The 12,302-nt window shown below is 44.4% G+C and overlaps 1 pseudogene; it reads left to right on the top strand.

Annotated features, from left to right (window-relative positions):
- The first annotated feature begins 4,177 nt into the window (after nt 1-4,177).
- On the top strand, nt 4,178-4,754 carry LOC123153745 (NADH dehydrogenase [ubiquinone] iron-sulfur protein 3-like; annotated as a pseudogene).
- The last annotated feature ends 7,548 nt before the right edge of the window (nt 4,755-12,302 follow it).

Raw genomic sequence — 12,302 nt, 5'->3', positions numbered from 1 at the left:
GCGCCGGGTTCGGCCTGTGACCGCCGGGCAGAAAAAAGGTCCTAACCGGCGATGTTCGGCGTCTTGGGGGCGCGACTGGGCCGTTTTTTCAGCGCCGGCGCCGAAAAAGTGGCCTGGGGGGCCCTGTTGGGGGCGCGGCTGGAGATGCCCTTAGAAGTTAATAGGCATGAAATATACAAAGCTTATAGATATATCTGTGACGTATCACACGCGTCGTCATGAGATTGCACAGTTCATGAACTGTCGTGTGGTCACTCAACCCGCGAAAGTTCCAAAGTAACAAATTCGTTGGGCCCGACAATAATGCCAGAGTATCATTCTTCTGTGGAATGTTCCTTATTCGGCCTCTTCAATCTCTCGGTGACACATATGTCAAAGGTGACAGAGGGGTTAAGGTGGTAGACATCACCCCCTCCCCCAACATCAGGCAGGAACAAGGGGTAAATAAAACATATACCTCGCGGGACAATCGAACTACTATTGTCACCCTTTTTCTGCAAGAATTTGCATAAAAAAAGGACTTTTTGAAGTTTGAGTGAGGATATTGTCTTAAATTTCAGAGAATCGGTTGAAAAAACGCGGAATTGTCTTCGCCTTTGTAAGCGAAAATGTCCAGTAAAGCATATCTCTCTTTTAGCCTTAATGGTGAATGGCCCACCCTTTCTTTGAACCTTGTCAATGATCGAACGAACTTACAGATATGAACTGAGTGCCATTTGATGAGTAAGATCGAACAAGGGAGAGGGATATGGAAAGGATGAAGTAATGAAAGAGGAAGTCATTGCTAGTAGTAACGACTTGTCACGATCCATTGGTTCATATAGAATCCATGTCCTAGGTCTATCAAAAAACATTCTTTTCGCTAAGCGCATATAATAAAATAGAGTGAAAGGGTCCACCCCGAAACCAACGGGGTACTAACTAACAGCTGAGTCCTCTCCGAACCGCAGGAGATAGTTGTCCATCATACGGCTCACCAACTTCACTTGCCTCTAAGGGGGGCTCGCTCCAGGCAGGTTCGGATCACTTACCATACATGGCCCTACGAAGGGGTTAGGAGTGTTTTCAAGATGATTCTTTCTTTGTCGAGACGAAAAAGGAACCCATCTTTTTGATTGAAAAATGTGAGTCTGTTTTGCCCACTTTATCCTTCCCCCTCTATCAAAATGATCAAAAAGGCATTTCAAATGCTTCTTATTCCCGTGTTTGATATTATCCATCTCTGCCCTGCTTCCATGTGGGCAGAGACCCCGGTAGAGAATGAAGAGGAGCCAACGATCTTACTCTCAAGAGTGCTTCGGTAGGCTCCACTCTCTCCCCTGAATAAGTCAAGCTCCATTAGCCTGGGCTGAGATGGGGATAACGAGTCGATGATCGAAGCCCCCAACATTCTGCCAGACACTAGACAGGGGTAAGCTCTATAAATGCGGGGGAACTTTTAGACGAGATAGAATACCTAATATGGGAGTGGTTTAAGTGAGAGAATAGCTCCCTTACCAAACCAACTGAGCTATTTGCCATGTTTTTGACAAATGACGTAACTTTGATGTGATGTGCCCGGCTAGGCCGGATCATTCTTAGAGCAGTCGAGGTTACCAGAGTTACGGCCTTCCGTACAAGAACTGGCACTATTGTAACTCGCTATGGGCCTCTTGCCTTCTCGAAAGAAACTGGCTTTTGAAGAAATTACTCTATTTTACGCATTTAGTTGAAGCGGATTCAAAGAGCTCTATCGAGCAAGGAAGGAGTATACTATACTGTAGCTGGATAAGCTAGATAACAAAACTTTGATAAAGATTGAGGCAACCCATTTGAGGAAGAACCGGACGGACCCCTGTGGAGATGGCATAAACAATCCTTTGACGAACTTTCTGGTTAACATAGAATCCACGAGTTTTTTCTTCTAATTACTACTACTAACATTATTCAATCTGGTATCCAAAAATTTATTAAGCTCATCCCACAAGCACATGTACACATCTTGGATTTTACCATCTTAAGATGGAAGAAGATTCATTCTCCTACCCATTTCTAAGTTAAGCAAGAGATAACTCATAATTTGATATGCACTCGCACTCGCATCTTGGGTCACTGGAACCTGATGATAATTACTCACTCCTTCATCCTGAGAAAGGATCTTGGCTATGAAAAAAATGGATCACTAGCTTGCGCAACAAATTGAATGAAACTTTCGTCCAAAGTAAACATTTCAGTCTGGTGTTCATTATACCATTTAAGGGCATCATCTAAGTTCGAGAACTTTGGATACTTAAAGGCTGCAGCACATGCTAAGTGTTGACTGAGATTCTTTTTTTCCGGCAGGTGGTTTTGTGCTTGAGGTTGAGGATGATTGGCAGGAAAGAGTAATAAACTTTTTGACAAATCACGCTCATGAAAATGCAATACACCTGAACGGTAGATTCTACCACAGAAGTCCATGAATGCTGGCAAATAGAATTGATAACCTTCGTATGCTGACGCAAGTCTTATTACAAAATCTTCATAACTAGCCTGCTGCACCTGTTTTAATAATTTATTTAACACTATGTTATAGCTACAAGCATTCTTAATACCTTTGACGTTATTGAAGTAGCACTCCCTCAATATGTCTGAGGCTTCTGTCGGATTCACGCGAGCCAGAGCATTTGGTAAAAGAAGCCCACACTCAACTAAACATTGACGATTCTTTTCCAGAAATCTCAAGAGCCTTTTGTTTATTTCAAACGCTTGAGACTAAAGTCCATTCAAAATATAACACCTCTGCTTGTATTCTTTTTTATGTAACTTTATATAGAAGTGGTTTAAGTCATGGGAAGTTAATAGCCGAAAGTGATTCTAGATATCCCCCGTGGGTTTGCATAAGTAACCTCCTATCAGATCCGATAATGTATCATGATCAGACCCCCTCTCTGCTGGTTGCCAATCCAAGGGTTTGCAAAGCATCGGAAGATTGAGTTTGTAGGGAGCAGATTTATGTTCAAATTGCACATAACATAACAAGAATTCTCTATATACCCTTGACCTTTCTTAAGAACCAGCACTGGATCTTCTTTTGTTACTCCCCTATCTGTTGATATATGTAGAACATTTCTTTCAATCATGAATTGGAGCAAGTATTTCCCGATATCATAATGACACTGAACTTTTTTCTTTTTCTCTTTTTTGCTAGCACCTTTGGGCTGAACAACATCCTTAACTGATTCTACCTTACTAGTGAGTACTGCTTCCACCTTACCACTACCTAGTGCTTTGTATTGTAGAAACCTTTCTTGTTCTCGTATAGTTGAATTAAGTTGATCTATAAATCTAGCTGCCTTAACTGCGGATGATTCCTGAAGAGTGTTGAATACCAAGCCTAGTACATGAATCATGATAGCCTCAAGCGTATAGATACCAAACATCTTAATCATAGGTAAGCTACTTGGTAGGAAACCCTTTAGATATTGCTTAGCGTTAGGTTGATCTTTATTAATCAAGAACTTTACTATGTTAGGAGTTACTTTAAATAGATTATCCTCATCGAACTTCATTGTGCAATTTGCAATTTGATTCTGTAAATCTATTAATTCAGTATCGGAAAACACACCATTTTGATTCTTCTTTTTATTAATCAACAACTTTCTAACATCATCCTGATACATATCAACATTAGAAGTCTTTTTCGTTTTGTCAATATCAAACAACTTAGCGTAGTAATCTTTCCAGAACTCCTTAATAATACGTGCATTTTGCAAAGATTTCTCATTCTCAATGCTATCATCATATGTCTCGGAACAATAAAATAGAACCTGCATACTTTTATTTGCTACCCTTACTAAACCGTAGTAAGGATACGAATACGACTGAAATAAACTACTAGAATCTAAATATAAGGAAAGGATCAGAATAATACCAATGCTCTGTATAATTCTTTTCCCCGAGCGATGGTTTAGCGGATTCGGAATTGTAACCAAGCATCCTGGGTTCTATACCCGATTCAACACTAGAGCATGCAGCCGATCCTGGATACATAACTATATAAAGTGTGCAGTTTTGGATCTTTATTGGTAGCCAGTCTTTCACTTCTGCCTCTCCACTCCCATGCCTTTCTTGGTCGGACCAACCCAACCGGCGATTTCCAACAAGTCTTTCTGCTTAGAGCAAGAAGCGGAACCAAAATAAAGCGTTATTTATTTTCATTTATGGATAACCAATCCATTTTCCAATATAGTTGGGAGATTTTACCCAAGAAATGGGTACATAAAATGAAAAGATCGGAATATGGGAATAGATCTTATACCAATACTGACTACCCATTTCCATTGTTGTGCTTTCTAAAATGGCATACCTATACAAGGGTTCAAGTTTCGATCGATATTTGAGGAGTGGATCATCCCTCTCGAAAACGAAGATTTGAAGTTGTCCATAATTTACTAAGTACTCGGTATAACTCACGCTTTCGTGTACAAACAAGTGCAGACGAAGTAACACGAATATCTCCGGTAGTCAGTCTATTTCCATCAACCGGCCGGTGGGAGCGAGAAGTATGGGATATGTCTGGTGTTTCTTCCATCAATCATCCGGATTTACGCCGTATATCAACAGATTATGCTTTCGAGGGTCATCCATTACGAAAAGACTTTCCTCTGAGTGGATATGTGGAAGTATGCTATGATGATCCAAAGAAACGTGTGTTTTCTGAACCCATTGAGATGACCCAAGAATTTCGCTATTTCGATTTTGCTAGTCCTTGGGAACAGCGTAGTGACAGATAATTCCGAATCTACATAGGTCTAGTCCAAGGGACAAATCAATAGGAAATGCTATTTGCTTCTTAAGAAGAAGAACTTTTTTGAAATGAAAGAGTTTCCACGGGCGTCGGATATGATTTCTTCAAATAAGGAAGAAGTGTTATCGAAGGATTTCCTTCCATTCTTCCTAGTATGGATGAAGTAAAGAAAAAGTATTGTGTCTCGATCTATACGAAAGGGCACTGGTTTTTTCTTTTGGTTTCATTGATAGCAGAAGAGTACGCTAGCTAGCGGAGCCTGAAAACGCTTGCTTGCACCCCACTGATACGTCTCCAACGTATCTATAATTTTTGATTGCTCCATGCTACTTTATCTACTGTTTTGGACTATATTGGGCTTTATTTTCCACTTTTATATTATTTTCGGGACTAACCTATTAACCGGAGACCCAACCCAGATTTGTTGTTTTATGCCTATTTCAGTGTTTCGAGGAAAAGGAATATCAGACGGAGTCAAAACGGAACGAAATCAACTGGAGAAGTTATTTTTGGAAGGAAGCCCACCTGATGGACTTGGACCCCACGTCAAAAGATACGGGAGGTGCTCACGAGGGTGGGGGGCGCGCCCTCCCCCCTGGGCGCGCCCCCTGCCTCGTGGGGCCCCCGTAGCTCCACCGACGTTCTCCTTTCACCCATATATACCGTCGTACCCTAAAACTTCCAGAACAGAAGATAGATCGGGAGTTCCGCCGCCGCAAGCCTCCAGAGCCACCAAAAACCAATCGGGACCCCTTTCCGGTACCCTGCCGGAGGGGGGATCCATCTTCGGTGGCCATCTTCATCATCCCGGCGCTCTCCATGACGAGGAGGGAGTAGTTTTCCCTCGGGGCTGAGGGTATGTACCAGTAGCTATGTGTTTGATCTCTCTCTCTCTCGTGTTCTCTCTCGTGTTCCTCTATGGCACGATCTTGATGTATCCCGAGCTTTGCTATTGTAGTTGGATCTTATGATGTTTCTCCCCCTCTACTCCTTTGTGATGAATTGAGTTTCCCCTTTTGAAGTTATCTTATCGGATTGAGTCTTTATGAGAACACTTGATGTATGTCTTGGTGATCAACTTGCGGGTTTCATGACATTGGGAACCTATGCATAGGGGTTGGCACACGTTCTTGATTCTCCGGTAGAAACTTTGGGGCGCTCTTTGAAGTACTTTTATGTTGGTTGGATAAATCTGAGATTGTGTGATGCATATCGTACAATCATGCCCACGGATACTTGAGGTGACAATGGGGTATCTAGGTGACATTAGGGTTTTGGTTGATTTGTATCTTAAGGTGTTATTCTAGTAAAAACTCCAAGGTTGTTTGTGACACTTATAGGAATAGCCCAACAGATTGATTTGAAAGAATAACTTTGAGGCGGTTTCGTACCCTACCATAATCTCTACGTTTGTTCTTCGCTTTTAGTGGCTTTGGAGTGACTCTTTGTTGCATGTTGAGGGCTTGTCATATGTTCCATCTACGTTATTATTGTTGAGAGAACTTACACTAGTGAAAGTATGAACCCTAGGCCTTGTTTCCTATCATTGCAATACCGTTTACGCCCATGTTTATCACTTGTTACCTTGCTGTTTTTATTATTTCAGATTACAAAAACCTATATCTACCACCCATATTGCACTTGTATCACCATCTCTTCGCCGAACTAGTGCACCTATACAATTTACCATTGTATTGGGTGTGTTGGGGACACAAGAGACTTTTTGTTATTTGGTTGCAGGGTTGTTTGAGAGAGACCATCTTCCTCCTACGCCTCTCGCGGATTGATAAACCTTAGGTCATCCACTTGAGGGAAATTTTCTACTGTCCTACAAACCTGTGCACTTGCAGGCCCAACAACATCTACAAGAAGAAGGTTGTGTAGTAGACATCACCCACCCCTACGGAAACTATTGCCTATGCTTGCTGCTCGCTCAGTGTCAGTAGAAGGGAATAAAAGATGGTCACTCCTTTTAGGAACATGGCAAGCCTTACTTACGACTGTTGCACTTCACTCGCTGCTCGTTCATTCACTTGCTCATGAACTCGCTGCTTCGCCAGAAGCGACTAGTCGCCTCCTTTCCTCCGCCGAAAGATGCTTAGCCAGAAGCGATGAAGGAGGGGAGCTGGGGAAGGCCGACGATGGCAATGAGGGGGAAGCTATCGTAGAAGCTTTGCCCCTTGCTTTACATAAATTGTTATGAACTTACTAAATGACCTTATTTATTCTCCTGGAAGGCTAGCAAATCTAATAGTTCCATCTGCTCTTCTTAACTTAAGAACGAAGGCCGCCATCCTTCTTATTCAGGAACCCTTTGTTTGAGGAGGGCATATCCCCGGGAATGGGCGAGTGGCCAAGCGGTCAAAAGCGGGAGACTATAAATTTGTTGAAGGTTTTCTATGTAGGTTCGAATCCTGCCTCTCCCACTTATTGTAGACTTAAGAGAAGAGAAAGTAGGTGGAAGCCTAGCAGGGCCAACCGAGCGAAGCCCTTTTTTTTGCCGTGTCGTGAAGTGAAATTTTCTCGTATGCGTTTTAGAGAGGTTGTCGAAAAAGGACGATCTATAGACATTCCCCATCTATATCCAATCGAGAATAGAAGCGAGTCGCTTCCGGCGTCGGCTTGTAGTCTCTGCAGTCGGCACACGCACACGCCCGCCATCATGCCTCCTTGGTTCGGGACGAAGCCAAGCGAGACATACGATAGACGAAGGAAGCACCCACCCAGCAGGAGGGCTAAAACCTGTAGTTTTGAAGTTGCAAACTCCAGCTTCGAAGCTGGAGTGCTTTAGCCCTTTTTTAAGCAAGAATCACTGTCTTGAGTGCCTTGCACGCTCAAGAACAAGCAAGGGATGAGAGCTTTGTTGCTAAAGCGGATACGTTTTCTTGCTGGGGAAGGCTAGTTTGATCGAGGATTGGAGAGGAGGGAGAGGTGGAATAAAAAGCTCGGGATGGATTTTGGAGTCTTTGTGCGAGCCGTACGTATGCGGTGAGAGTCGCACGTACGGTAAGGAGGGGGGTTCGCGTCTATACGTGTAGTGTGGTGGTTGGGCCTACCCACCCTATTTTTTCCATGATCTATGGGTCTACTAGAGCTACCCACTTCGATCAATTAGCCAAGATTTTGACCAGATACGAAATCGCTGGTGCTCGATCTAGTGGCATTTTTATCGGTATTCTTTTTATCGTTGTAGGATTCCTATTCAAGATTACTGCAGTTCCTTTTCGGGCAGCTGTAGGACGGACGACCCCCTATAGGTAGTAGGGTAGGGTGGGTGGTACCGCTCAAATAGCGGCCAATCCTCCTAACTGCGTGCGGGCCGGGCTTAGAGCGCGTGAAACTCATCACTACCTCGTAAGGGCGTTGAGACCATAGCATGTTACACAAAAGTGCCGCTTTCTCAGGAGGGCTACTCGCTCTGTAGTGTTGTCACACAAGATAAGCACGCCGCCCGCCTGCTGGCCGGGCGAATCGAAGTTTTCTCCCGGTCAACTGTCCACCCAGTCAAGTGCAAAAAACACAGTGGAATCACGCAACGCACGCTGCTGGTGTGCTTCCTGCCCACGAGGAAAGAAGAGCGACAAGGTTCAGATTTGACTGTTTGCAGCATGGGAGATGATTACCCAAAAAATCCCTGGGAAAAAAGAAAAGATATCTCGGTAACGAAAACCATAGGAGGCTGTATTGGCGAGATCCAAGGGTTCACAGCAGCCCAAAAGAAAAACCGCCTGGAAGTCCGAGGACCTTTAGTACCGTACCGAACCAGCAGCCTTCACGCCAAGCGATGACCGCCCTTGTCCCTTTCCTTTTTCCATTCAGCCTACTTCTTAGCTTTGTTCCGTCAGTCTAAGGCAAAGCTTAAGTGGTTTGCCTACCTTACCCACTTGATGAAAGGGAACGAACTCCGTTTCTTGGCGGCTTTGTGGGTGGATTTAGTCGGGAAAAAACTCCTTCCTTTTGAAAAAAGTGACGCTTTGCGTCTTCGCTTCCGAGGGTTAGGGTATAGGCCATTTCGAGCAAGCTTTCGCTTTTTCTCCTGGCTTTCTAGAACTTTCGCTTTAGCTTCCAAAGGCGACCCAATGACCTTTCCGGAATTGGAAGTATTCGTCGCCCTACCCTAACAAAGAAGTCACTATAAAACTGCTTGCCCTCCAGATGTACCAAAGGTGCGCGGAGCCTGGTGAAAATGAATATGTTTGCTACTGAAAGAAGCCTGCCTATTGACTAATATTCGTCTTTAGAATTAAAGTAGCTATGAGGCCCAATCTACTGTCGATTCAAAAGGGGGCATAGTCATATGGGTGGGGTGTTTGTGGGGAGCTGCCTTGGATATGAGGAATTCCTCCAATCTAAAAAAAAGAACAAAGAAAAAGTCTGTGACGAAGATCTTTCTTTTCTATCAATAGATAGGAATGAGTGTTCATTATAGGAGATAGGATCCATCTGCTCTCTCTCTCTCTCTCTCTATTTTCTTTGATGCAATTTAGAGAGAAAGAGCAGTGCGAATTAGAAAAAAAGAGAATTGGGAGATGATTCCAAAATAGATACATAGACATCTAAAGTAAAGGGATGTATATATTATTCCTATATATATCATCTATCTATGAAAAAAGTAAACAGAGTTCGTTTTTAGGTTCCCCGAAGCCCCGAATGGATTGGATCATTTCTGCTTCTGCCAACGAAATGAATGCCTCACCCCTTCCGAATGCTTCTCTGATCCTGAAGTTCTCGCAAAGAGAATAAGATGCACCTCCCCCTCCCTCTGTCTTTTTCCGCTTTGCTAATCTTCCCCTCTAACGCGGGCCGGGCTTAGGCGGGCGCGGGAGGAAGAAAGAAAGTCGAAGAGCGTCTTCTCCTTTGTCCTTTTTTTAGTGCAACACAGGAAAGCACCCTCTTTTTGTAATCCCTGCAGCTTCCCAGAGGCTTGCTTTTTTATTGAACGCATGTCGTAGCTAGGACCCCTCCAAACATGTTTGAGCCTATGTTCACCCGGGGCCAAAAAAGGAGAATTCCGGAATGCCTGCCGACGTTCAGATAAGGTGCATATCCCTTACCACTAAAGGAAAGGCTCGACGAAGGGGGGATATTAGCTGGGTAAGGAAAACGCTTTTGGAGATTGAGATGTCAATTTGTTTTTCATCAAAAAGAAAGAAGGCCGAGGGGATAGCAGCCTTCCTTCGGGCTTTGCCTGCCGACGTTCTAATAAAGAATTCTGGCTCGGCCCGGGAAAGCGCTGGTAACAACATAAAGAAAGGGGTCCATGTAGCTGCTGCGCCCGCCCACTGAGCAGCAGGTTCGGCATCTACTACATAAGAGAGAATCCACTTCAGATAACCACGTCTCTGCTAGGCAGCGTGTGGAATGGCCGAGACAAGACCAAATGAATATATAATCCAAGCCGAGAGTGGAGTTACGTGAACAGCCGTCTGATGGAAAACAACTTTCACGTTCGGTTCAGAGAGCACTTTTTTCGTTGAGAATAAGTCCTTCCCTTTTGTGTCAATTCCCAGCGGCGAATTAACAACTTGTGGGGCCCTATCTATTCAATCTCTTGAGCCCAAAGAAAACCCCCCTCTCCCTCGGACTCAATCTCTCTTTTGACTCTATATATGTGGGCACCTGTTATCTATGAGGGTTCACCCACCCCGGTGAGAGCATTCCTTTCTATTGCGCCTAAAATCTCTATTTCTGCAAATATGTCATGTGTTTCTATTGTTGCTTCCTATGGGGGTACATTACAACAAATCTTGTTTTTCTGCAGCATTGCTTCTATGATCTTAGGAGCACTGGCCGCCATGGCCCAAACGGAAGTCAAAAGACCTCTAGCTCATAGTTCGATTGGACATGTAGGTTATATTCGTACTGGTTTCTCATGTGGAACCTTAGAAGGAATTCAATCACTACTAATTGGTATATTTATTTATGCATCAATGATGATAGATGCATTCACCATAGTTCCAGCATTACGGCAAACCCGTGTCAAATATATAGCAGATTTGGGCGCTCTAGCCAAAACGAATCCTATTTCGGCTATGACCTTCTCCATTACAATGTTCTCATACGGAGGAATACCCCCGTTAGCCGGCTTTTGTAGCAAATTCTATTTGTTCTTCGTCGCTTTGGGTTGTGGGGCTTACTTCCTAGCCCCAGTGAGAGTAGTGACTAGCGTTATAGGTCGTTGGGCGGCCGGAAGGTTGCCATGAGTAAGGTTGGGAGACCGAAGGCAGTTTTCCGTGCACCGGACACGTAGCTTACCGAATCAGTTGCAACACAGATGGGAATGCATGCTATGAACGACAGGGTTGAGTCTGATACATCAACCGTCGACTCCATATCCTTGTACGAGTCCACAATCACTACACGAGATGAACCTGGGTTTGGTGAATGGAAGTTGGCCTTAGGTGTAATAGGACTCCCAGTTACTGCGCACGATCGTATACTGAGGTGCTCCCCGTCGGTTGTTGGAACGACGCGAGCCGGGCCGTGCCTCGATTCCTTTCAAAAAGATGAAGGGACAGAGGTGACTAATTCCCTATCTCATTTGGGTTCGGAAAACGAATCGACATCTCGATGTGATACAGCCCTTTCCATTTTTGTTGGGAAAGAACGGCGAAGTCCATCCGAACCCTCCAATGAAGAAATAAGAGGAGAGCAAAGCCCAGTGGCACGCGAAGCGCATGCGGAAGGGGCACGGAGAAATAAAGAAGTGTGGGGGAGAATCAGCCGAGCTCATTCCCTTTGCTTCCTGGGCCCAAAACAGTGTTTTGTTTCCTAGCCAAATCAAGGATTTGGGGCTGATTGCAAAAGATATCTGAATAGAAAGATAGATCCATCCATCTATCCATCTATCTAAAAAAGAATCGATTTCGATTTCATGAAACCTTTGATTCAAAGAACTGCACTTAGCCCCCCCCCGGCTCATGAAACGGCTCTGCTGCAATGGATGGCAGAGGGTCCGTAGTACCCGAAGCACTGGAGTGATCCAGTAGCCGGGAAGGGGCCTAGAAGTGCCTACTACTACACCACACCACACTTGGCCCCATCTGTCGGTTTCAACAGACTAGAAGTGATAGCATCTCAATCATCATCATCATCCATATCAGCGTCCTGTATAGTCCTCTTCCCAGGCCGGTCACCTCCCAATGCCATTCTTCTACGGCCTCAGTGCCTCACTAGTGAGGCCCTCCCTCACGCACACCACAGATAAGTTTCAGCCCTGGCCGAATTTTTAGCTCGCACCAAATATCCAAGCCTATTTATTGCAGGTAACCCGCGTGCGACCTTCTCAGCTCGATAGACAAGCTTAATTGACCTTCTGAATCTGGATTTTACAAAACGTTCCTTCTCCCATTTCTACCAGAGTAGTAGATACACTAACCGGCTATTCTCATCTCAATAGATCCTTTGATTTCTCTCAATTATTCTCATCTCAACACAACCGATCCCCCCTCCCCCCCAATTCCCTACCGTGAAACCAGCCACCATTGCCATTCTCTTTACAGTTTAGATCCAACATGCCACTGTTGTTCCACCA

The sequence above is a fragment of the Triticum aestivum genome, chromosome 7A (assembly GCF_018294505.1).
Source record: "Triticum aestivum cultivar Chinese Spring chromosome 7A, IWGSC CS RefSeq v2.1, whole genome shotgun sequence".
NCBI lineage: Eukaryota > Viridiplantae > Streptophyta > Magnoliopsida > Poales > Poaceae > Triticum > Triticum aestivum.
The sequence above is the reverse complement of the archived record's forward strand: the minus strand, read 5'-3'. Positions and strand labels throughout refer to the sequence as shown.